General features: G+C 42.7%; 1 non-coding gene across 1 annotated transcript; it reads left to right on the top strand.

The window, feature by feature from the left end:
- The first annotated feature begins 779 nt into the window (after positions 1–779).
- Positions 780–898, top strand: LOC145391290 (5S ribosomal RNA). The gene has a single exon (XR_013895805.1). It is a non-coding gene; the product is annotated as a 5S ribosomal RNA (ribosomal RNA).
- The last annotated feature ends 24,290 nt before the right edge of the window (positions 899–25,188 follow it).

Raw genomic sequence — 25,188 nt, 5'->3', positions numbered from 1 at the left:
CTTTCCTCCCAGCCAACCTAGATTTCTCTCTCTCTCTCTCTCTCTCTCTCTCTCTCTCTCTCTCTCTCTCTCTCTCTCTCTCTCTCTCTCTCTCTCTCTCTCCACCAAGTTACTTTTCCTTTTCTAATGGAGTGTTTGTCAGAGCACACACTGGCTTTGTACAGGTACTTAAAAACGATTGTACTGCTTGATTTATGCCACAGTTTCGTTTATACTTGTGTCAATATACTTTGAATAAAATAAACTGAATAACATATTACATAATTATCTATGCAGCCAGTTTTGGGCGAGAAATTATTTTTTTTTCAGAATGTACTAGTTTAAAGTCTGTTATATACAGATTATAAGGAAAAGATTTTCAGAGGTTATGAAGGCATAGTTTCTGTTTTACACATGTTTTGACTGTAATTGTTATTTAGTACGCAAAATTTGTCAGTGAATACCTGAACTAAGGAAGGGTTTGTGTTGAAATTACATTAGTTTAAGGACAGCCCATTGAGACATCAGAACATGTTTTGCCCCATATCTACTGATTTAATCTCCTAGGTACATGAAATCTGTCTTGGATCTTCTACTATACTCGAGAAAACTCGTTTCTTTATAAAATATATTGATCATATAATAGGTCAAAAGCACCGCATTTGTGAATAGTTTATTATTTTTTAGGACAGCTCAGTGAAAAATCACAACATACTTTGCCTTACATATTATCCTGGATTAATTCTCGTACACACATGAAATTGCTTGTGGAAATATAATTATAGCGAAGCAAGAATATATACAACGGCCATGCCACGTTGAGTACACCGCTTCCCGTCCGATCAGCGAAGTTAAGCAACGTTGGGTCTGGTTAGTACTTGGATGGGTGACCGCCTGGGAACACCAGATGCTGTTGGCATCCCTACGTGTCAAGTGGGGTTGGTGGAGGATTAGTGCCCCTCCCTGTAAAACGATTAACTCTAAGCCCTTGACCACCCCGTTTGGGATACATGGCGTCTGGCAATGGATGGAAATATACAGTATATATGTATATGAATTATTTTGTACCAAAGATGCATACATTGTCACATACTTTTCTGGAAAATAACGATGATTGCTGCAGTAATGACTGCAGAAAGTGGGATATTTAATGAGTAGGGCCTTCAAGTTTATAAATAGTACCTCACCACTGGGGATCATTTGAATAAGTTTCAGCACGGATTTCTGTCAATGTTTCTCTCCGACAAGATTATGTTTTCAGTCCTGTTTGTTTGTCTGTTAGCAGGATTATTCAAAAACTAAAGGAGAGATTTCACCCAAATTTGGTGGGTAGATAGCCCATGTCCCAATGAATAATTGATTAACGTTTGGGACTGATCCGGGTCGTATTGCAGATTCGGGGCCCTTGTCAGAGAGATGCGGTCCACCGAGTGCCCCTCCAGTTATTTATGAGTTTCTCTCTCCACTGCTTCAGGGCCTCTCTTATATGACCCACGTGCATTATTAATAACAAAATAACCTAATTATAAGCAAAATGGGGTTTACTAGACATAAATATTCTCGAGTAAAAATGTAAGGTAGAGGTGCAGTGCAAAAGAAGCACAACTTCTGTGTTTTACTTACTTTTGGTGAGAGATGACCTTTAATTCACTCTCATTTACTCCATATTCTCCCCTGTAACTCTCGTCTTGCATCTTCTTCTCTGCTACTCACGGAATATCTTTTATTGCCTTCGTCCCTGACTACCACCCATGTTTTTGTCTTTCATTTTCTGATTTCCTTTCCTTTCTCTTCAGTTGATTACCTCCTTCACTTTGTGCCCCTCTCTCTTACTTCATCTCGTGCTTCTTCTTCTTCTTCTTCTCCTTCTTCTTCTTCTTCTTTTTCTTCTTCTTCTTTTTCTTCTTCTTCTTTTTCTTCTTCTTCTTTTTCTTCTTCTTCTTTTTCTTCTTTCTTTCTTTCTTTCTTTTAGCCGTGGGACCATATCCAGAAATGGCTCTGTTCGTCTGTCCCTCACCAGTTATTTTCAGACTCCTGATATTTAACTGTCGCTGACATAGCTAATTCCACCCCACCAAACCATACTTCCATCTCACACCACATCATAAAATTACTGTTACACCACATACATCACACAAAATCACTCCTACACGCCATGGACATTAACTACACCATGCACATAGTTGTTTCTATACTCCCTTCACCTACCAAAATCTCCCTTTATCCACCAAAATCTCCGTACACCTACCAGAATCTCCGTACACCTACCAGAATCTCACTCCAACCTATAAATCTCCCATCGCTTAATAAAATCTCTCTCCATCTAACAAAATCTCTCTTCGCCTACCAAATCTCTCTTCGTCTTCCAAATCTCTCTTCGCCTACCAAAATTTCCTTTCACCTACCAAAATTTCCCTTCAACTACCAAAATTTTCCTACACCTGCCAAAGTCTCCCTACACCTACCAGGGCAGGGTGGATGGCCGGGATCTATGGGTTTGGTGGGTCGCCCAGGTGGCTGGGCAGGGTGAATTGCCGGGGTGGGGTGGGTTGGTTGTGTTGGATGGGCTAAGTGGGTAGGTGGATGAGTGAGTGGGTGGATATGTAGCTCCCCTGACGACAAGCCAGGAAATGGAATTATATTGCTATTAATCCTATAACTTGTCGCTGTTACTTGGATATTTGTATTTTTCGTTTGGAAAAAATTTGGTTAAATATTTGGAAACAAAACTATTTACAGTGGGATCGTTGTACTGAAATCTGCTAAAACTTGAATATAATTATTTCTCATGGAGCTGAAGGTGACTGTGCACGTAATAACAGACTTAATTGTAGGAGAAATGAAACTAACATTACATGCGGCCAGACGTGAGAGGGAGCGAAGCTTCAGATCTCTGATTCATCCCGATAACAAATCAATGGTTCGGCTGGGGTAAGCAGGGGATGTTGAAGGGTGGCAGTTATATGATTAACCACCGTCTAGTGGCAGACTACTCTGTCGCTTTATTGGTGTTGATGACTACTATCGTGACCAAAAGTTCGCCGACAATCCTCTACCTGTGTTTCAGACCCCAGCACACAGATGTCTCTCTCTACGCCAGGCTGGGGAAGAGGGAGAGCAAGGAGAGGGCAGGGGGAGGGGGAGGGAAGGGACAACAACGCTTGAAAATCATGTGACAGACAGGGAAAGTATTAATAAACAGCTAAAAGAACCTTACAGACAGTCAAGACAATATCCAGTGTTTTGACTTGAGAAATATGGGTAAGACAATAATGAGCGTCATTTATCAGAGAGAGAGAGAGAGAGAGAGAGAGGCTTACTAGGTAGTTTGATAGTTGGTCATAAGATTATGGGTGGAGGAAAAGTAAGAAATGAAGACACAATAATTGTGAGAAAAGGAAAAAAAAAGTTTTAAGAGCACGCATACGCAGTGAATAAATCGCTTAATGGTTGTAAATATATGGATACTTGTGATCATATATGGCCAGCAGAAACCGACTGTAGTCATTTCGTTAACTTCTATAGATATTACGCATCCGACTATTGGAAACGTATTTCGTGGGTTGGTTACAGTAGTATGGACTCTTTCATGACTTACTGTACTGAAAGGTTTTAATTGTTGTGTACTCGTATTTATGATCAGTTGCACTAAATCCACTTTGATTCCTGCACCTTGTTTTCCTTCTTTTACTTTAATGTGGTATGTAAAGAATTAGTATGTTTGACACTACACCAATGGCATTTTGTAAGTCAGTATTTATTCAGTAATACTGCAGCTAACTTTAGACACTGAATACATATAGGACTAGCTACGATCAGGATACGAGATTCATATACCATTCTTTATTCTCTTTAAGTTTACATTGTGGGTGTTATAAAAACTCATGTGACAGCAGCAGTTTATTATTAAGTATGCATTAATAAGGAAATCAGGTTGTGTGTAAAAGTATACTATATCATTATATACAGGTTTAGTAAGCTGCCCATCCTTCCCCAGCATCAATAACATCATTTAACCCCTTCCTCATGGATTTTACAAGGATGGGACAAATTTCTGGGAGGTGGCAGATGCTCTTCCACACTTCCTGCGCAGGTGCACAATAGCAGCAGTAGTGAGCTCTTGTCCAACACCCCAGTCCCTCACCATAACAGCCCATATATGCTCAATGGGGGTTAACTCGCATTCCTTTGGAGGCCAGTTCAGGACACTAATCTCAGGATGTGCTTGGGCCCACACTCTCACACACTGACTCATATGGACTGGACTTACATCATGGACAACAGTGATTGTGCGAGGAGCAGTAATGGCCATCATTTGCACGGTGGATAGCAGAACCTCCTATAGTATGCGGACATATTCCTCACCAGTTAGTCTGCCCTCAATCTGTATTAACTCACCTGGTCCAGATGCACTCATCCACCCTCGAAGGGCTGTGGTTACACGACCACTGTGTGCTTTTTGCACCATGTGCTATTCCATATATCTAGTATTTTTTGGCTTCCAGCAGACCCTTGCCCCTGCCTCCACAGACGAAAAACACTTATCCGCAAAGACGTTGTTTACCCCAAAATCATCGCTTTCTACACAATATTGAAGGGCAAATCCTAGCCAAGACTCATTTATTTGCTGGGGACAGCTCTCCTTTCACAGCTGCGATATAACAGGAAATGTCTACTTCGTGCAGGCGTCGTCTTGCTTTGGAATCTGCAGGTCAAGCGCAAGTCGGTCCTAAACTGTGCTGCTGGTGTCAGTGGGCGTTGTCGTGCGGTCTGTACGACAGCCTCTTCCTGTTCCCGTGTTGTTACCCCTGGTGGTCCACTACGAGGTCTTTTCCTGGATGACCTTTCCTGTTGCCACCGTGTGATCTACTTATAAACGGTGGACCTGTGTAGACCAGTTTCACGTGAAATTTCCCGTGCAGTCATACCAGCTTCCCACATCCAAATAATTCGACCATGGTCTGCCATTACAGCGGGGGGATTCTGACGGTGCTCAGCCAAGTTATCTGATAAGGGGACAATATCGGTATCAGGCTGGACGTAAACGATATGGATGAAGTTTTACTACGACTAAATGTAATTATTAAACTAATATACGGTATCACAAACATTTCACATAACATAAGGCAAATCACTGCAGATTATTAAAGGACAAAATGTTATCATATTAGGTAATCACCAAACCTATGACCTCAAAGCGGCCACAACCTTACTGGATACTGTGACGATAGTAGACTGGAGAACAAGACTTCACCCTCTAACACATGACCTCGGTTTAGTGAGGCTTGGGAAGCGATAAATGACCTGGTTCAGTAATCGGTTTCTCACTTGGGGTTGTGGGCATGTGTTGTTTGTTACCACATTCCAGAAGTGCCGCTGTTTTTCCGGGTGAAACATCTGATATAATAACTAACCCATGAAATAGCCTACTGTTCCAGTGGTCGAATGCTGAATATCTATATGTTAACGTAAGGACTACAGTCAGTTTCTGCTGGCCACATACGATCACAAGTATCTATGTACAACCATTTTGTATTTATGTATTTACAACCATTAACTGATCTATTCACTGTACACACGTGAGTTTAATTCTTTTTTCCTTTTCTTATAATTATTGTGTCTTCTTTTCCTACCTCTCCTCCACCCAAAATCATAGCATCAATTGTCCAACTGACTGTAACCTCTCTCTCTCTCTCTCTCTCTCTCTCTCTCTCTCTCTCTCTCTCCTAAAAACTAACGCTTATTACTGTCTTACTCATATTTCTCAAAACACAGGATATTGTCTTGACTGTCTGTAAGGTTGTAATAGCTGTTAATTAATACTTTCCCTGTCTGTTATATCATTTGCACGTGGAGCCGTCTCTTTTCTATAGCATTGCCCTTCTCCCTGCTCTCCCTCTTCCCCAGCCTTTCGTTGAGACATCGGTGTGTTTGGGTCTGAAACACACTGCTGATAGGGGACTGTCGGCGAATTTTTGCTCGTGATAGTACACCAAAAAGCACTAATTTCTCCCCCTTAGCAGCCGGAGTCGCGCCCAGTGAGAGACCAGGCGATCGAACACCCACGTCCACGGTCCCTCCCCCAGCCCCAGTGTAAGCGCTGTTGGACTGATGTGGAACGGCTAAAGCTGGTGATGTTACAATATGTCAAGACTGTTTTTATAAACAATCAGAACCAGTAGGGGTAAATACAGTATATAAAGGTATTTAATGTGTAATATTGTGCTGCATGTTATCCACAACATAATTTATGAGAAAGGTACGAAAATGAAAGAATACCTAAAATGTACTATGTGTTACTGTCTATATACTTACGTTCTTTATTATAATGTTATAAATATGTATAGTATAGTGAACAGCATCCGTTAAAAGAATTATGTCTTTTCTCATACATTTTTGCTCCAACCTCCACCACCCTTCTCTCTGGGTTCCTGTCTCCCCCCAACGCCTTTCGTACCCTCTGATCTCCAACTCCCACCCATTGTTAACGAACATCAATAAACACAGTGATGAAATGATCCATCAGGTATTGATCATATATTATCATGCACCTCTGTATTAAGCACCAACAATTCAATAGCATATATTACTTCCTTATACCTGCCAACTGTTTCATCCTGTTGTAAGCTGTTATGTGACATATGCACTGCAAGTTGGACATTGTGTTACAAGGACATACGGCTGTTTATTGTTAACACAGGTTATGTGTGGTTTTGGACGTCCATTAACTCATACTAACGTGGCACTTTAAGCCTTGCATTATAAACACGTGAAGTTTATGTTCCTGTCATTATTAAATGAACGAAACGAGTCAGGGATCAGCTTTGACGAACCTCAAACCCTCTTCTTGACACATTGTAACATCACCTGCTTTGGCCGTTCCACATCTGTCCAACAACGCTTACACTGGGGTTGGGGTATGGGCGGTGGGTGTGGGGTGTTCGATCTCCCTGTCGCTCGCAGGCTGCAACTCCGGCTGGAAGTGTGAGGGGAGGAGGGGATTAATGTTTTCAGGTGTCCATCAGTTGACTTTACTGGTATTCTGGAGGTGGATGGAAACTTGGTGACAGACTCAGCATTGACAGTTTCTGTTTCATTTGATATATATTTTGAAGAAATGCAATGGAAAACCTGAATTTAACAGTGCGGTAAATAGTAAAGTGCAGCGACGAGAATGGTGCAATAGACGAACATAAAGCAAGTACTAGGTGTAAAATATCACAAGAACTAACCATGGCAGCAAAAGTAGTGAGGCGTGATTTGAAGGGGATATCAGAAAGAAGGGAAGGTTACATTATAAAAAATAGGTTGGCAAAGAAAATGTATTGCAATGTATATTGCAAAATATTGAATGATACTGAGAAAATGGGAACTAGAAGAAATAGTCTGTTGTTGAGAAGAAAAAGAATACGAAAGTGAGAGAGGATATTCCATGAACTGGGAGATGACAGGATATAAGGACAGTGAATAGCGGACGAAGAAAAAGCGAGATGTGATAATGATGAAGAGTGAAGGAGGGAGAATGAAGGATGACAAGGAACCACACACACACACACACACACACACACAGAATAGGACGAGGACGAGGGATAAGCTGACAGGAAGGCAGATGACAACAGAAAGACAGACAGTTGGACAGAAAGGTGGACGTTCTCTATCATCCATAGCTATACAGATAACTTTCTCCATATTATATTATGAGGTACCCTCCAAGACGACACGAACCGTGGAACTCCCTAGAGGCACTTTGGCTCCACCTGAATAAGGTGACACAAAAATTACATCTCACCAGAAACTATGTGGCAGGGAAGTGAGATTAGCTTGCCACAATCCCCCTAACCATGCATAAAATCTACTGGTAATGAATATTCGGGCATTCGTGTTGGATCAACTTCTTCTAAATGCACCACCACACTACCTCCTGCACTTACAAGCGGTGTGACACCAAAGATGAGTAGGCATTGTCTCAGCAAATGAGAGACCGGGACATTAAACAAACTGAAATCAGTGAAACTGTGCAGTACACATACGCTGTAAGAACTGTTGGCACATTACAAACTCTATACCTTAACTCGCCACGTCCCATTAACGTAAGGGTATGTTATAACGTTTTGTCACGCTGAGTCCCATCAATGTACCTATACGTTTTGCAACTGCGAGGTCCATCATTTGCACATTTTTCAAATTTCATGCATGATTTTTGGTACGCATGCGCGGGACACCTTCCCTACCTGTTAACAGTGACCCAGCACAGACATGGTGCACTGAGGTCTCTCTGATGGCGAAATTCAAGCCGCCCTTGATGCCTTCACGGGAGACAGTGATTCCCCAATCAATGACGAAGTGGAGGACAACGACTACATGATGCCTGATGATGAAACGAGCAGCAGTGACGAGGAGGTATCGTCGCCAAGGAAGCAGCGGTATGTGATGCACCGTAAGGCAAAGGAAGAGCAGCCTGGACCTCCACCATGTGCATGCAGCTCTCTCCAGCCTGTGGACAAAGAGTCTGACGGGGACGAGGATGAGGACGGAGCCGTAGGACGTGGTGTTCTCTCATGGTTGGGGAGGGAAAGGATTTCGCTGTGGGGAGCTGAAGGGGCAGCAAGGAGGATAATAAGGTATGGGGCTTGTGCTTTGCCTGGGGAAGGTGCGAGTGGTGGGGCGGGAGTGAGTAGTGAAAAGGAAAGTGGTAGTGGCAGGGAGGCAGCTCCCGGGCGAACACCTGGGGAGTGAACAGGTGAGGAGCAGCCGCGCCCTAGCATTTCTTTCTCCCCGCAAGATTCCCACACTTCCTCCCCACAGCCCCGTGATGTGGGGAAAGGAAAGAAAGGGAAGGGAAAGGGTAAGGGAAAAGGGAGAGGGAAGAGGAACATGAGTGGGGAAGGGCGCCACTCTCCACCTCCCCAACCACCACCATCACCCTCTCCTCCCCACTCTGACAAAGGCAATGATGGAGACGAGGATGGAGATGGTGGTGTTTCATGGGATTGGGAAGATGGGAGTGACTTTACGCCTGTCATTCACCAGTTCACAGGGGAGTGGCAGTCTGGCTGCACGGCTCCTGGACTCCATACAGGCTCCACCAAGGTGGATTTCTTCCACCTATACTTTAGTGAGGAGTTTGTGGAGCAGATTGTGGAGCAAACTAACACAATTGCTAGCAGCCAGCAACGTGAAAGCGAGCGTGAAGGAACAACAAACATGCACTCCCAATAATATGACTACCCATTTACCACAGGTGAGATGTTCATCGTTTTTGCCCTGGTTCTCTTGATGGGTGTTGTACAGAAAAGATAAATTCCGGGATGTTGGTCTACAGACCCAGTGATCAACACACCTTTCTTTGGGAAAGTAATGGGGTGTAATAGATTCCAACAAATTCAGACCCACCTCCACTATTACGATGCCGATGGCCCTGCTAATGCTAATAACAATGATAGAATGAGAAGAATAAGGATGGTATTTGATTATCTGCAGGAAAAGTTCCACTCATCCTTCTATCCTTGCAGAGACCTTGTCATAGACGAGATTCTCGTGTTGTTGAGAGGGAATATTTCTTTTCGGCTGTACATACCCAGCAAGAGACACCGTTTTGGGTTCAAGATCTTCATTATGTGTGACTGTAAACCTGTTTATGTGCAAGACATAGTCTTGAACACCGGACACACAGACAGACATAATAGAAGATCGAAGTATTGAACTCTCTGTGACCGTGGTGAAGACAATGATGAAGGAGTACCTTCATCGTGGTCACGTCCTGTACTTGGACAACTTTATTTTCTTTATGCTAGGAAGAAGGAACCAAAGGCCACAAGCCTGTAAACCGTTCCTTCCAAGAGAAAAACAAGATACAAGAGAGAGCCAAATTCAAGATCCGATCATTTTAAGATGCCTGGACACACTGCATTTTAAAGACTGGAGATCATAGCTAGCAGGAAATACAGACAGAGGGAGACAATTCCAGAGTTGACCTGTTGCATAAATGAAGGACTGGGAGTAACAGTTAACTCTTGCATTAGAGAGTTGGACAGAAAAGGGATGAGAGTTTGTTGCTAGATGGGTGCTATGTGCCTGTCGTAGAGGTGGAGAAATGCAAGCAGATAGTTCAGAGGAGCAGTGACCACTCAAGCAGCGATAGAAAAGAGATAAAGATGCAACAGTGCGGCGAAGAGACAGAGGTTGAAGGGAGCCAGTAAGAGGAGCAGAGTTAATGAGGCGAAAAGCCTTTGACTCCACCCTATTGAGAAGAGTTGTATGTGGGGAGCCTCCCCACACATCAGAATTGTACTCTACACAGGGGTGGATAAAACCCGTGTAGAGTCAACAATTGTGCAGGGGTAAAGAAGGAACGAAGTCGGCTTAGCACACCCAATCTCTTGGAAGCAGATTTTACAAGAGATGTAATATGATCTTTCCAAGATAAGTCCCGAGTGAATGAAACCCCAAGCATGTTCATGGATGATGCAGGATTAAGCTGAATATTATTAAACATTAGTGGGTACACCTGTGGAAGATTTTCTCGGGTTGATAGGTGTAAGAACTGAGTCTTTGATGCATTAAAAACAATATTATTTTTTCCCCAGACAGAGATACGAGCCAAGTCAGACATTAGGTGCGCCATAGCCTCATCCCTTGTCTGTTGAAGTAACTGCTGAGAAGGATGTTGTGGGAACCGAATGGAAAGGTGAAGGGTGGAATCATCAGCATACGAGTGGATAGGGTTATAAGTACAGCTTAGAAGGTCATTGATGAATAAAAGGAAGAGAGTTGGTGATAGGACAGAGCCCTGAGGAACACCACTGGTGACAGGTCTAGGAGAAGAACGATGGCCGTCTACAACAGCGGCTATAGAACGACCAGAAAGGAAGCTATAGATGAAGGCACAGATAGAAGGATAGAAACCGTAAGAGGGCAGTTTGGAAATTAAAGATTTATGCCAGACTCGATCGAAAGCCTTTGAGATGTCAAGTGCAATGGCAAAGCTTTCAACAAAGTCCCAAAAAGAGGATGACCAGGAGTCTGAAAGGTAGGTGGGAAGATCGCCAGTGGAGCGTCGCTGATGGAACCCATACTGACGATCAGAAAGAAGGTTGTGATAGGAAAGATGCTTTAAAATTTTTCTATTAAGAATTGACTTGAAAACTTTTGAGATACAGGATGTTAAAGCAATTGGACTATAGTTAGAGGGTTGGGAATTGTCACCCATCTTTGGGACTGGCTGAATGAGAGCAAACTTCCAGCAAGAAGGAAAGGTACAACTTGAAAGACAAAGGCGAAAGAATTTACCTAGGCAGGCTCTAACACAGAAGCACAGTTCTTAGGGACAACAGGAGGAACTCCATCAGGCCCATATGCCTTGTTAGTATTGAGGCCAGTGATGGTAGATAATACATCAGCTGAAGAAATTTTGATGTCAGCCATGAGGAAGTCAGAGGGGGGGAATTGATGGATGAACAGATTGGAATCGTCTAAGGTGGAGTTGGAAGAGAAAGTCTGAGTGAAGAGATCTGCTTTATCAGTAGAAGAAATAGCTTCAGAACCATCAGAGTAGAAAAGAGGAGAGAAGGATGATGAGGTAAAGTTGTTAGAAAGGTTTTTGGCAAGGTGCCAGAAGGAGTGGGAAGAATTCGAGTTGGAGAGTTGAGAGCATTTAGAATGGATGAAATTATTTTAGCAGCACGAAGAACAGACTTGGCACAATTCCGGGCAGAAACGTAAAAAAGATGTGATTCAGGGGTAGGATGGTTCTGGTACCTTTTATAGGCTCTCTCCTTGTTGCGGACAGCATTAGAACAAGAGTGATTAAACCAAGGCTTTGTTGCATTAGTCAAAGGATATGAGAAAGGAATGCATGCCTCCATGCCTGAGAGAATAACCTCTGTAATGTGCAAGGCACACTCAGATGGCTCATGGCCTTGGAAGCAATAATCATTCCAGGGAAAATCAAAGAAGTACTGCCTGAGGGCCTCCCAATCTGCAGCTCCAAAGTGCCACAGTCGACGTTTCTTTGGAGGGTCCACAGGCCGTACTGAAGCGATAGGACAGGTTAAGGTAATAAGGTTGTGATTGGAGGAGCCCAACGGAGAGAAAAGATTAACTGTGTAAGGAGAAGGATTAGTGTAAGGAAGTGGTCAAATATGTTGGAGCTCTCTCCAAGGAGGTCAGGGATATGGGTAGGGTGCTGCACAAGCTGCTCTAGGTTATTAAGGATAGAAAAGATGTAGGCTTGTTCACCAGGTGGATCAGTGAAAGGAGAGGAGAGCCAAAGGTGGTGGTGAACACTGAAATCTCCTAGAATGGAGATTTCAGAGAAAGGAGGAGTGGATAGAATGAGTTCCATCGTAAAAGTAAGATAGTCGAAGAATTTTTGATAGTCTGTAGAATAAGGGGATAAGTAAACAGCGCAGATATATTTAGGAAAGCCGAAGCCAGATGTAGAGAATTCAGAAGAATTGAGTTCAGGAACACGAGAGCAAGATAAGTCGTTGCGTATATATACACAATAGCCACCTTTGACTTTGAAATGAGTACAGAGAAAGTAGGAGGATACAGAAAAAGGTTTGCCACGTTTGGCTTTGAAATGAGTGCAGAGAAAGTAGGCGGATACAGAAAAGGAATTGCTGTCAGTTGCCTGGGACAGCTGAGTCTCAGTTAGGTAAAGAAGGTGAGGTTTAGATGAGGAGAGGTGGTGCTCAACAGAGCAAAAGTTAGAGGAAAGGCTGCAAATATTGAAGAATTGAAGAAGTGAGTCAGATAGCGGTACACTAGCCCCCTTCTCGCTCGGTATCTCCACCTTCACGACACCGGAGTTTGTGGCACGGTGAAAAAAAAAAAAAATCAGTCATATGGTCAATGTTGGGAGGAAATTCGACAAGAATGAGGTGTTTTTTTAATGCAAATAACATCCTTACCACCGTATGGAACCACAACAGTCTATGGTACACTACCCCCTGATGCACTGCACCGACTCCATGGATTACCACAGCGAGAGGAAGCTCCACGTTTGGAAACCGGAGTCAGTACTGGACTACAGTGTCAACATGAGGCAAGTAGACCAGTCTGACTCCATGCTTTCCAGTGTGGAATGTGCCACGACCACCATGAAGTGGTACAAAGAGCAACTTTTCCACTTGCTTGACATCACGGTCCTCAACATCCACTACTTCCACACCTCGACTACGGGAACCTCAGAGACCTTCGTGGGGTTTGTGTGGGAGCTGTCTTGGAAAATCATTACGAAATATGCTGAGAACAGGCCTCACCACAACACCTGCCCTGCCACTGCCGGCCAGACTCCCCTACGCCTCTCAGGATGCCACTTCCCCACCACCATCCCTCCTCAACTGAACCGTCCTAGACCCCAGCGCCTCTATTATGTATGCAGCCAATCGAAAGTGAGAGGAACCACTCAGAGAAAAGACACTAGGTACGACTGTGTGGAATGCAACGTTGGATTGTGTGTTGAGCCATGTTTCAAAGAATACCACACCTTAGTACACTGCTGATACTGTTTGTGCTTGCAATAATATGATGCTCACCATAATAGCAAGGCCTGTAAATATGTGATAACAGTTATATAAGGTGGGGACTGGCATAATGTTAGTGGCAAAGTATAACGTAAGTTGGAAAATAGAATGTAAGTTGAAACAACAGTTAATGAGTAAACTGTGGAAGAATTTGGTGATTCTCATGTGTTCGGTGAATGAAACAACGCTTATATAGCCCATATTTTTGTACTACATGCAAATTCTTGTACTACATGCAAATTTGTACCAAATTAATAAATACCTACGTATTCTGAGTGGTTTCCAATACTTACCCCTACCATAGAAAACGTGACAGCAGCAGTGTGGCTCCAGGGAATACGGTACCAGGTGCTCTGAGGTTCACCTGTCTAGACCACTTCTAAGCTCATGTGAGCACTTTTTTTTGTGATTTGCCATTGTTTCTCACAAAAGGCGGAGGTTTGAGCAAAAAAAAAAAAAAAAAAAAAAAAAATCTGCCGGGAAGCAGCGGGTTAATGACTGAATCAGAAAATATTAATCAGGATAATATAGGTCTGAGTGTGATCCACACACACACACACACACACACACACACACACACACACACACACACACACACACACAAATCATTTCCAAAACAATAACCTATTCTACTACAGATGAAGGAAGAATGGAAGACAGAAATTGTGCGGAGAAGATTGTTAAAATTAACAGTGTGTCTGACAGAATTGCATGGATGGCAATTAGACTATGCTAAAGATGCACCCTAAAAGTACTGCATGTACATGAACTCACCTCTTAGTGCACAGATGAAGAGACATAAACATTCTATGACAACATATTCACGATTATGGAAGAAAGCACTAGATATACTAGTCTCATGGGAGACTTCAATACAGTACAATAGTTGGTAAATTGGAAAATGGAGAAGCATTAATGGAAAATTCAGAGTGAGAGAGAGGAATGACAGAGGTGAAATAGGGGCAAAATTGGCTGAGATTATCAAACATATTTATCCACAAAACAACAGGGAGAAAATGGACCTGGAGAAACCCAGATGAAAAATAAAGAATGAAATCGACTTCATTATAAACGGTTAGAACAACACGATCACTGATGTCACAGTTATCAACAAAGTGTATATTGGAAGTAAGTCTGGCCTCTCCCTTCCCTATGATCACCACACAGTTACCTTAAACACTGTCCTGCACCCCTCTTCTCTCTCTCTCTCTCTCTCTCTCTCTCTCTCTCTCTCTCTCTCTCTCTCTCTCTCTCTCTCTCTCTCTCTCTCTCTCTCTCTCTCTCTCTCTCTCTCTCTCTCTCCAGTTCGTCCTCTTCTACCATGCCTCTGTCCTACCTCCCATTCTTCTTCTTCCCTAGTCTGCTCATCTTTTGCTTCCTCTGATCTTCATCCCTCGATTTTTCTTCCAACTCTCTCTCTCTCTCTCTCTCTCTCTCTCTCTCTCCCCTTTCCTTCCCTCCATTTTCTCCTTCTCCCCATATAGTCCACCTCGTCCTGCCCACTTCTCTCCTCTGTCCACCCAGACTCTTCTATTCTCCCTCCATCCCTTCTACCCTCCTCTCTTCTCCTCTCTCTCTCACTCTTCTCCTTCTCTTTTCCATGTTTCCTTTATCTTTCTCCCTGTTTCATCCACCTCCCTTCTCTCTCCCTTTCAATTCCTCCCACATCTTTCTATTTCCTCTGTTTTTTCTTCTTTTACTTTCATCTAAATGGTAATCCTTCCCCCGGCTTTCCTCTTTCCTCTCTCATCTTCCCTCTCGTTTCCCACCAACTTCTCCTCCACCTCATCTCTTCCTATCATCATCCTCTTCTCTCGTCCCTCTCTGTCCTCCATACTACCCTTTCTCTCTTCCATGCCTGTCTTCTCTCCGTCTCTCTCCGCCTCCCCCTCCCGCCCCCAACCCACCCTAATCTCTTTCCTCCCTTTCTTCCAGTCATTTACCTTCCCTCTTGTGATCACCTTCCTTCCTACCAGCCTTCTTCTTCCCTCTTTCCTCCGTTTCCCTCGCCAGTCTCTTTCCTCCATCGTCCTTTCCTCCTCTCCAGTCTTCTCTCCATCCCTTTCTTGCCACTTGCCTCCTCCTCTTCTCTCCACCTCTCATTCCTCCCTTTCCCACGTCCTCCTTCCTAATCTATCTCTCTTTCTGCCATCCCTCCCTCCCTCCCCCTCTCTCCAATCCATCAGTCCAATCACACCTCCAACTTCCTTACTTCTTTTCTTCTTGCCTCTCCCCTTTTCTCCATCTCCCTCCAATTCTTTCTGTACTCTCCCTCTCTCTCTCTCTCTCTCTCTCTCTCTCTCTGTCACACACACACACACACACACACACACGCACGTACGCACACACCCACAAACACACAAACGATATTTCACTAGTAAGTTCAACAGATTCACCAGTAGTGTTGTTCCCTTACAATAAATAGAAAATAAACGTAGACATTACACTTCACGCTACTACCGGTCTTGCAGAAACTATTCGCCAAGAGTATATTTATATTGCCACTGTGGGGTAAATGCAGATGTTGGGTACAAGCTAGACACTCCGTTCCCTGAGGTTCAGCAGTCATTCTCCGGGCAATAGAGAGAGAGAGAGAGAGAGATACTGTACATTATGATCGTGTTATTTAGGATGTAGTGGCTTCCTAGTTGCAACTCTTATTTTCTTTTGTTTGCTTTGGAGTTGCTAACGCCAAATTAGCAAACATAAATGGCGGAAAAAGGGGAATGATGAAGGTTTTAGTAAGATGAGTGGAAAAAGTTGTCTGTGTGTTGGACGTGGCGTTATGTGGCGAAGTAGACAGACAGATGAAGAAGGCTTTGATGTGGACGTGGTGGGACTTATAGAATTACCCTGAGACTATCTGACCATCTGGACAAAATGGAGAGTGAGACTGACTAGAAAAGTATGTGTGATTTAGGGTAAGGGTGAGAGATGCAGTTAGTCACCGATTAGGTTCACCTTCTTTGGCCCTGTACAGAACGGACACAAGGTTGAATCCAGATTGTGATTATACCTGTTGTTGAGAGAGGTCTCCCAAGGTTGTATAACCTCGTCCTGTTTGTAATGAATTGATATCCTTTACATATTATCTAAAAAGCCTAGTGGAAACTATATGTAGTCTCTTCACTAAAAAGACTCATTTCTTTTAAAAATACGATCGACTGTTAATAAGAAACAATTTATGAAAATATATATATATATATATTTTTTTTACTGAAGGCGTTGCACTATGTTTCTTCTCTTCTATAAAGCTTCGATACTTCATTCATCATAGTATCTTTCCAGTTATGGGTAACAATAATTACGTACAAATAAATGCCATATTACCTCTCCTGCAAAATCTACGTCCAAGAGTGTTAAGGTGACTCCATGCCTTCTTCACCCCACCACAGCTGTTGAGTTTATACAGGGGTTTATTAGTCCCCGTGTAAAGTAAAACTCTCATGTAGGGGGGGTGCTCCCCACTTACAGCTCTTCTCGACGGGGTGGAGACAAAGGTCTTTCGTCTCAGTAACTCTCCTCATTCTTTTATTAGTTTCCTTCAACCTCTGTCTTGCCGAATTTTTGTATTCTATACCTTTTCCATCGCAGCTTCAGTAGTCACTGCCCCTCTGAACTGTCTTCTTGCATCCCCTCACCACTAAGGCGGGCGCATTGTGCCTGTCTGGCAGCACACTTTCATCTTTTTTCTATCCAGCTTTCTCTTGCAAGAGTTAACCGATACTACCAGTCCTTCATGTATGCAATTGGTCAACTTTGGATCTGTCTTTGCCTTTATTTCCTACAACCTTTGGCCTCCAGTCTCTTAAACGCAAAGTGTCCAGACATCGCGATAGGAACGGAGCTTGAATTGGAGGGAACAGTCTTGTTGGCTTCCAGCCTTTAGTACCTTTTATCGTACGTAAAAAAAAAAAAAAAAAAAAATGCTTACTCATATCCCAGGGGCACACTCGTAACTCAGGGGCCAAGTCTTAACCAAGAAGGCAAATCATAACCAAGAGTTCGATTCTTAATTTGAAGAGTCCAATTCGTAACCCAGGGTCTTTGTAACCAAGGGTCAAATTCGTAACTGATAGGCAGACTCTTAACCTAAGGGTCGATTCGTAACTGACAAGCCGACTTGCAACCAAGAGACTGATTCGTAAACAAGGAGGCGAAGTGTAATCAAGAAGATCCGTAACTAAGGGTTCGACTAATAACGAAGAGACCGACTCGTGACGAAGGGGCCGACTCAATAACCAAGAGGTCGATTCGTAACCAAAGGGCCGACTCATAACGCAGGTAGCGATTCGAAACCAACCATGTAATTCATAAGTCAGAGGGCGATTCATAACCAAGTCGACAATTTGTAACCAAAACTCTGCTTCATACCTTAGTGGCCGACCCGTGACAAATGGCCCTTGTGAGTCAGAGGCCGACTCCTAAACAGCAAGTCGATTCATAACCAAGAAAGCGATTCGTAACTAAAGCTCGATTACGTTAGCACGTATCTGATTCGCAACTAGTGGGCCAGTTCATAACCAAGGGGCCGATGTTTAAATAAAGACCTGTACCGTTGAAAAGGGAAGACTCGTAAGCAATGGGCTGATTCGTACCCAAGGGATCGATTCGTTATCAAGAGAGCCATTCATAACCAAAGGCCGACTCGGTGCAAAAGTGTCGACGAGTAACCAAGGGGTCGATTTCTTACCGGAGGGCTAATTCACTGACAAGGGACCGACTCATAACCAGTGGCCTGACTCGTTACCAGGGTTCGACTGTTAATGAGGTGAGCAAGAATGCAATATTAAGGTGAAATTTGAAGACAAGAAGAGCAGTGGGACGGATGTAAATGAAATTGAAGGGATGGCTGCAAAATTTTCATTTCAGATACAGGAAATATGAAAATACTAGGATTATTGTTAGAGAGAATATAATGAAAAATTTAAATGATTATTATAAAATCAAGGGAATGTTCCTTAAAAGACTGTTTAGGAAAGAGGATCTATAATGTAAGAACGAATCAGGGGAAGATGATAATATAATGTGTGGAAACAGGAGAATGAAAGTTAAAATGAATTATAAAAATATGTGGCATATGGAACATCTATTTTTAAAAATCTCGAATGATATTCACGAGATACGGGCGGCGATAAACATGACTGCATTGGATGGTACACAAAGTTAGTATGTGCTTCAATTTAATGTGTCAGTTGTGGATGTAAAAAGATCTGCGAAAAGGTAAATGTTTGAGTGGCGGCAAGTGTCGATGTGGTATATGTAGATATGATAAAGTGTAGTAATAGAGTGCAATGGACACTTCGTGGGATATATGCTAAAATAATCTGGATGAATATGATGTGTCCATCTTCACAATTAACGGTGACCAAAGAGAAGGTATAAATTAATCTGTAATGTATGCCGAGTGTTGTGCGTAACGCATGTAAGTGGAAGACGAGAGAAGAGTATAACAGTTGGTAATATATGTTTATGTATATCTGTATCAATCTCATATATACAGCCCAATGTGTGTCTGTATGTATTGTCTTCAGTGCACTGCCACAGCTTTATACCTATCAATACGAACTTTGCACCTTCACCCGGGCCAGGTTGTAGGTAAGACAGAGCCATCGGGGGCAGCCACGACATGGGGACCCGGCCAAGGCAGGACAACTGTGGTAGCCTGTCTGACGATCTGCCAAGCAAATATGTGGAGAGAGAGAGAGAGAGAGAGAGAGAGAGAGAGAGAGAGCGGAACTGTGAACAAACCTGGAGAAGTGTGGTGAGAGATAGAATACTTCAAATCTACTGCATGTACATGATGCTGAACTGCTTGATGATAATGAACCGTTTAAAATACGATGAATATCCGTGAAAGGTGAGTCCATAAGCGTAATAAGAAGAGAAAGATGATTATTAAAGGATTAGGCATGTCACTGTGAGATACAGTGATGGGGAAGAAAGGCGAAGGGAAGGGAAGTGGAGAACAGAGTGGCACAAGGACGTAAAGTATCTGGTACTATGATGGCTCTGATATGGTGCAGAGGATTGATCAAAGAGGCTGCTATACTCGTTAATACTCTAACCTGACCAAAATTTTCATCTCTACGCCTTGAATGCCGAATTGTAACAGTAGGTTATCACAAGAGTTTAATGCTAGTCGCGAAGAAGTACTAAGGAAAGGATGTAGAGCCTTAGTGTAGTTATTTTTCTGCCACTAAGGTATGTGAAATAAGGTGCAAAAGGAAAACTTGGGCAAAGTTATAGTGTAAGAATTATAGTGGTCTGCATAAACGTGTACTCATGCCCAAATTAATGTATGGATCTGGGATATTATTCAATAATAAGTAAGCTTGGTGTAGAATGAGCACAGTGGTAAGAACGTCATATATACCCAGTCTTTTAGGTATGGCATTCACAAGGTGGCATGTTTGTCGGTGGGTTGGCGGGTGGACACTAAATACAAATATTCGCTCTACACCCGTGGAAGGAACACGAGAAGATTTTTAACACACGATGTAAAGGAGGGATAAGGAAGACTAAAGTGTAACGTACATGGCTGGGGAAAAAACGTGTAGTTTTAGGTGGAGGGAAGTAGAGAGAGAAGCAGCGTGCCTGTTTTCTTGAGGCCCGTGATGGTAATGAAGACGGACAGTGAGTGACGGAGGGAGGAGGGAGGCGGGAGGCAGAGACATGGTGTGGGGAAAAGACGATAATGGGGTGGAGGACAGCGACAGGGGGAGACAGGGAGACAGAGGGTGAAGTAAAATTCCTAAACTGAGATTAAAGTGAAGGTAAAAAGTAACGGAAAAGAGAGAGGAGAAAGAAGAAACACTAATCAGAAAAGAAGGAGATACGTAGGGGTAATATCCAATTAGTAAGGCAAAGAAAAAACAGAGAGAGAGAGAGAGAGAGAGAGAGAGAGAGAATGGAGGAAAAATTTAATCTTGAAGAAATGGAAAAAGGAGAGAAATGACAGAAAAAATAAAAAGGAGACGGTGAGGAACAGGGGTAAAGAATGAAAGAATTAGTAGAGAAAATACGATATATTGGAAAGGAAGTAAAACGGAAAAGGCAAAGAAAGAAAGGTAAGGATGAAAACCCTATGAAATACAGAAAGAAAAAAGAAAAGAGAGTGAGAGAAAGAAAGAGACTGGAAGATGGGGAGACCCAGAGAAAATGACAAAGGAAAGCCGAACGAAAAGCCTGAAACTGAGTGTCAGTGAAATATAACTTCTCCGAAGGAACACTGCTTCACCGTGGCCAAAAGCTTGTGCATCCCGGCGGTCAGTGCAATAATACTAATCAAGTACAATTATGTGAGTTAGGTCCATAATCAAGGAAGAGACGAAAAGTGTTCCCTCTCGCAATAATTACTTAACCGGGGCCGCAAGGTAGGCTAGTGTGGCTTCTCAACACTCCTAATTCACAATAGCAGTAATTGCCTGCACTGGGACTACGAGGTACTATACCTTCTCAAACTCCTAATCCACTATATTAATTCTATAAACCCATGACCCCCCACTTCACAGCTATTGCAGAGCATTTGACGATGGTGGAGATTAGACTTATTTCAGACACAGTGGTAGTCAGAATCTCTGGTGTCATTGTCTAGCTTCTTTCGGAAACCAAACTTAGTACGTACAACGTCCAGACTCTTGCAAGCAAAGAAAACTAGGCTGTTCTTAATGAAGAGCTGAGAGAAGTAGATTAGGATAGCAGATGTACTAGTGATGCCAGAAGATGATATGAAATATAGAGCTGTCTGTCAGTCACGTATTGTGCTATAAAGCAAAGAAGGAAATGAGGGAAAATAATGCAGAATTTTTTGTGTATGAACAATTCAGAGTAATAAATTAGTATTTATTTTTTTAATGTAAATGAAAGATTAGCAGCCGTAACAATAAACTGAATAAATGATACATTATGAAATTCATGCTCCATCAGTTTATAATGCTGAAATAATTCAGTTTAATAAGGATGTGGAGAAAGCTATGAATATGAAACATAAAACTCTAAAACTTTCTCATAGGAGTTAATGCAAGATTAAGCAAGGAAACGGCAAGTAAGACTACAGTGAGACATTCGGGTATGGGTATTTGGATAATAAAATGCGAGGTCAGTTTGTCAAAGGAACAGTGTTATTAATTAATCCCTCCATTTTGGGATTTGTTTATATACTGTGGCCAAAACTAAGTCGATGCTTGGGTGACGTATGTGCACTGCACAAGACCTGGTACCACACATAACTTCTTCGACGAGTTGTGGCATATTAGTTAATTGATTATTAAATATAATAAAAAACTAGTGGGGTAACTGCCAGGGTCATATGACGCCGGACAAGAAGGTAAAAGACACCAAAAAAAAAAAAATAATAATAATAATAATAAAATATGCATGCCGGTACTGAAAATAAAGTTAATACTCTTTTGTAGAAATAAAATACTGAAATTGACAAAAGAATACTTTATAAAATATCCATCATCCAATCCTCTGTTGTCCCATGAGAAGCGGAGGGGGCTAGGCAAGTTGGTACTAACATTTAAGATGAGAGTGACCAGCCTCACTCATCCTTGAGTGGCATTACGTGAGCAATAAACCCCAACCATTCCTTGGAAATAAACCTACACAGGCTCAGTACGATTGGAGCCCCTTAATTATCCACTGAACCACCAGGCGGCATCATTTGGTTATATGGTTACCACCCAGCGTAGTACATGGTTTCCTCGTGTACAAGAAACCATTTGTCTTGTCACTCAGTGTATAGTCACCCACAGACAGAAGGAAAGGGAAAGAATGAAGGAAAGAAAGACAGAAGAGGGAGTGGAAAGTCACCCATAGGCAGAAGGAAATGGAAAGAATGAAGGAAAGAATGACAGAAAAGGAAGGGAGGACAAGAGGAAAGAGCAGTCACCCAAAGCAGCTCTACATCGAATGAGTGGAAGGTTAGCACCCCACCTACCATCATGGTTACCTATCAATTACCTATAAAAGTGGAAGGAGGCATGCCTACTGAAGAAAACTACAAACATCAGTAAAATCACCGTAGGCGTCTCCAAGCATCGAGGACAGACAGTAGGCACCATTCACCACATTGCGCCAATGGAGGAATCTCTGACGCAGGTCCCCCAGACTTGGGCACTCGACCAGCAAGTGATGGACAGTAAGAGGAACAAGTCAATCGTCACAATACGGTTGAGTCCCACTACACAGCAGGAACCCATGCGTAAGCCGAGAGTGCCCAATGCGAAGCCTGGCAAGAGCCACCTCCAGTCATGGAGACATGGAGGGGAGAACCCTTGGCACAACCATTCTCTGAAAAATTTCTTTTAACTTATTATGAGTAACACCATCCCACTCTCTCTGTCAACGTTTACAATATGCGTACTTCCAGGAAGGAGTCATATCAGAAGCGGGAAGCAGGTAGTTGGTAGGGGTCTGTCGAGAAGGCACAGCTTTACCATATGTATTTGCCATCTCATTGCCCACCACATCAACATGCGCAGGAACCCAACAGAAGTCCACACACCAGCAACGACGGCCAAGAAGAAAAAGCCACCCTAAAATTGATGAAATCAGTGGATGGGATGCACTAAGTCAGGGCAGAGAGAGCACTAAAAGAGTCACTAGAAATCACAAAAGCAGGCTGGGGGAGAGTAAAAAAATATTAAGAGAGCATATAAACTAGCAGTCAGTTCTGCTGTATATACTGTAGCAATACCAGTAAGGCTACCTCCCTGACTGAAGGAAGGGAAGACAACACCAAAGCCTACTCCAGTACCAGTCTTAGATCCGTCAATATAGGCAGGGACAGAGGACTCATAAGCTGAGGCATGTTCTAAAAAGAGAAAGAGAAAAAGACACCTGAGAGGGGAGTGAACCATATTTGCCAACAACAGATCTACAAAATGTCACAAGAGGGAGTAGTCAAGAACCCACCCTTGGGATCCAATGTACTTAAAGAACATAAGAACATAAGGAGACAGGATAACTGAAGCAGATAACTGCAGATTTGGAGGCCTATACCCAATACTATATTCCACCAACTACAAGATTGTGTCTAAAAGTGTGAAATGTAATAATGGGTATAGGTCTCCAAATCTTCTCCCATCATGAAAATCCCTTGTTTCTCCCCTTTTTGCACTTCATGTCTTAGCACTTTTTCCCTTTGAAGATTTGGAGACCTATACCCATTATTACATTCCACACCTTAGCCACAAACATGTATTTGTAGCTGGCGGAATGCTCTTGTTTCTATGCCTTTTTCACCTCTAATCTGTGTATTTTTGCCATTCTTAATTCTTAATCATTTTAGAAGAACATTTTTGTTTTCTACTATGCAAACAACAGTACAGGAAGTTTCCACATGCTGCCCTCTCTCATTAGGGCCGCTCCACCATCCACTGCCCTACCTTGTAGGCTACCTCTTTTATAACCCCATCCGTATACAGAATGAGCAACGAAGGAGACATGACACATCCTTGTTTCAATCCAACATTCAGATAAAAAAGTTCAACCAGTTTACTATCCACACGCACTGCAGCCTTAACGCCCCCATACAAACTCGTCACGGCACTGAACAACTTCCCATTCACTCAATGGATTCTTAATATTTTCCACATTCCTTGTCTATCCACTCTGTCATATGCTTTCTCCAAATCCATGAAGGCAGCAGACAACTTCTTTCCCTTTTCTAGAAACTTTTCCACTAAAGACCTAAAGATGAATATCTGGTCTATACAACCTCTTCCATTCCTAAAACCTCTCTGTTCTTCTCCGACGAATTCCTGTTGTTTCCCTGACAATCAGTAAGTATCCTACCATATACTTTTTCTATTACAATCAGAAGACAAATGCCCCTATGTTTACCACACCCTTCTTTTTCCCCTTTTCCTTTGTACAGGGGAATAATTATTCTTGACTTACAAAACTCCAGGAATCTTCCTTCCTCCCAGGCTAGTCTGTACTACGTACATTGTGCAGATCCATTCTACTACTATCTCTCCCCTTTGCTTCAGCATTTCACTACACACTCCATCAATTCCTGGGGTTTTCCCCATTTTGACTTTCTTCACTGCTTCCACTATTTCCATCCTACTGATCTCTTCCTTCCTTCCTTCCCACCTCCCTTCTTCTCCCAGCCATTCTCCAGTCATTATAATCGCATTACTTTCATTCTCTTTCTTTAACAATACCTTAAAGTGTTCTCTTCATCTGCTCACTTTTTCTCCCTTCTTCACTATCAATCTACCATTTTTGTCTTTCACTCCCTTACTAGCTTCTTTATCATCCTATTTAACTCTCTTTACCTCCGTCCAGAATATTCCCTTACATTCCCTGAACTTTACACTCAGATTCCTTCCAAATTCCTTATCCACTCTCTTCTTCCTCTCTCTTACAAATCTTTTCACCTCTCTCTTCCTCCCTACATATAACTCTCTCTACCGACTGTCAGATTCCCACACGCCCATGTTTCCCATCGACTCTATGCTTTCTTCTTGGCGCCACAGTTTGTCTCAATTCTTTATTCCACCATGCTATTTCTTGCACTCCCTTACGTCTTCTCTTCACCCCACACACCAACTCACATGCTGCACAAATATCTTCTGTGAATATCTTGGACACACCTTCCAGCTCCCTCATCTGCTCCAAATCATACATACCGAATCGCTCCTCCACTTCTTTCTTATATTCTGGC

This window comes from Coenobita brevimanus, chromosome 17 (assembly GCF_032717465.1).
Source record: "Coenobita brevimanus isolate Jiangsu-jjx chromosome 17, ASM3271746v2, whole genome shotgun sequence".
Lineage (NCBI taxonomy): Eukaryota > Metazoa > Arthropoda > Malacostraca > Decapoda > Coenobitidae > Coenobita > Coenobita brevimanus.
Note: the sequence above shows the minus strand (reverse complement) of the source record. Positions and strands in the feature narration are given on the sequence as shown.